Source organism: Hippopotamus amphibius, chromosome 9, assembly GCF_030028045.1.
Source record: "Hippopotamus amphibius kiboko isolate mHipAmp2 chromosome 9, mHipAmp2.hap2, whole genome shotgun sequence".
Classification (NCBI taxonomy): Eukaryota; Metazoa; Chordata; class Mammalia; order Artiodactyla; family Hippopotamidae; genus Hippopotamus; species Hippopotamus amphibius.
In genome coordinates, this window is record NC_080194.1 from 36,104,669 (window position 1) to 36,106,373 (window position 1,705).

A 1,705-nucleotide genomic window follows, 5' to 3' on the forward strand; every position below is an offset into this window, starting at 1 on the left:
AAAGCAGTTTCATTCATATTTCTTTCTTACATGCAGATGCAGATTGGAAAAGAGAGAGTTAAGAATGCTTTTGTGAGTATAATCCAGGAAGATATTTGGGTCCACTCCATGTCATTTATACAGATTTTCATATTGGAATTATTCTCATCACTCTGACTCCTGAAGTTCAGTCAAGTGCATTTAGCATCACTTTCTCAGGCTCTCCCATGAATAGGTGCCTTGAAGCTCAGTTCCCTTTGGTTAAAGTCTAGGTGACATCGATGCACAAAGATATTTTACAATCATCTCAGAGTCTTAACTTCAGTAACCTTGCACCTTCGGAGGAGAGTGGCTACGTGCACCAGGAAGATGGGCAGTCACACCGCAGAGAGCACGTTCCTTCCGTGGGGATTTTCCAGTTTCCCAGACCTGCAGAGTCTCCTTTTTGCGATGGTTTTCTTCTCCCATGTGACCATCCTAGCCACAAATGTGTCCATAATGGTGGCCATCAAGTTCAATCTTCACATGCGCCTGTACTTTTTCCTCTGTGGTCTCTCCTTTTCAGAAACCTGCCCCCCACGCGGTTGGTGGACTTGCTATCAGACAGTAAGACCATTTCTCTTCCTGACTGTGCCACACGGATGTTTTTCTTCTTTGGCCTGGCAGGCAATAACTGCTTCATCTTGGCTGCCACGTCCTATGACCGTTACACGGCTATTCACACCCCACTGCACTACTCCATCCTGATGACCCATGAGATCTGCTTTCGGCTGATGAGGCCGCTTGGGTGGTTGGGTTCCTGGTTTCTCTGTGCATCGTCACCCTTGTATTCCACTCGTCTTTCTGTGACTCCGACACCGTCCAGCACTTCTTTTGTGACATCTCACCTGTGGTCTACCTTGCATGCGACTATACTCCCTATCATGAAATGGCTGTTTTTCCGCTCTCTGCCATTGTGTTGGTGGGGAGCTTTATTTTCATTATGATTTCCTATGTCTTCACTGGGTTCATAGTTATGAAGATGCCTTCTGCCAAGGGGAGCTATAAGGCCTATTCAACTTGCTCCTCCCACCTCACTGTGGTATGCATACATTATGGATTTGCTGGCTTTATCTATCTGAGGCCCAAGGACAGTGACTCAGTCCATGAAAATATGCTGATGGCTGTGATATACACAGTACTGACACCTCTGCTTAACCCCATTGTTTATAGTCTAAGAAACAAAGAAATGCAGATAGCCTTAAGGAAAGTAGTAGACAGTGCAAATAGGTTTATCCCTCAGATGGTAGTTAAAAGAACCCTGAACATTTAAAAATTACAGATTGCTGGAAAACAAAAGTGGAGAAAGTGATGCTGAAACTTGTTCTCTGTGCACCAGTGCTGAATGGAATCTTGGAGGCAGAGCTTTGGGTGAAGTAGAAAAGAATAACTGTACAGCTTTGCTAGGCAGAGGGAGACACAATGGGCTCATGGTCTCAAAACTGTGTGTCCCAACCCAGGCGGATTGGGTAAGGAATTTTATAGCAAGGCTTCAAGGGCGGGGCTGCTGATAAGAATCAGGGTGTGTGCAGGACCTGCGTTCCTTTAATCTGGTCTGAAGTGGTGTCCTGTTGAGCTTCTGTGGTTCTCAAGGTTATCAAACTCTGATCTTCTTTCTGGAATGAAGAATGCTTCATCAAGTAGTTAACATTTTCCATTTTTTTTTGGGGGGGGGGGGGGAAGTTCT

General features: G+C 45.3%; 1 pseudogene; it reads left to right on the forward strand.

The window, feature by feature from the left end:
* The first annotated feature begins 348 nt into the window (after positions 1-348).
* Positions 349-1,291, forward strand: LOC130860761 (olfactory receptor 10T2-like; annotated as a pseudogene).
* Positions 1,292-1,705: the final 414 nt, after the last annotated feature.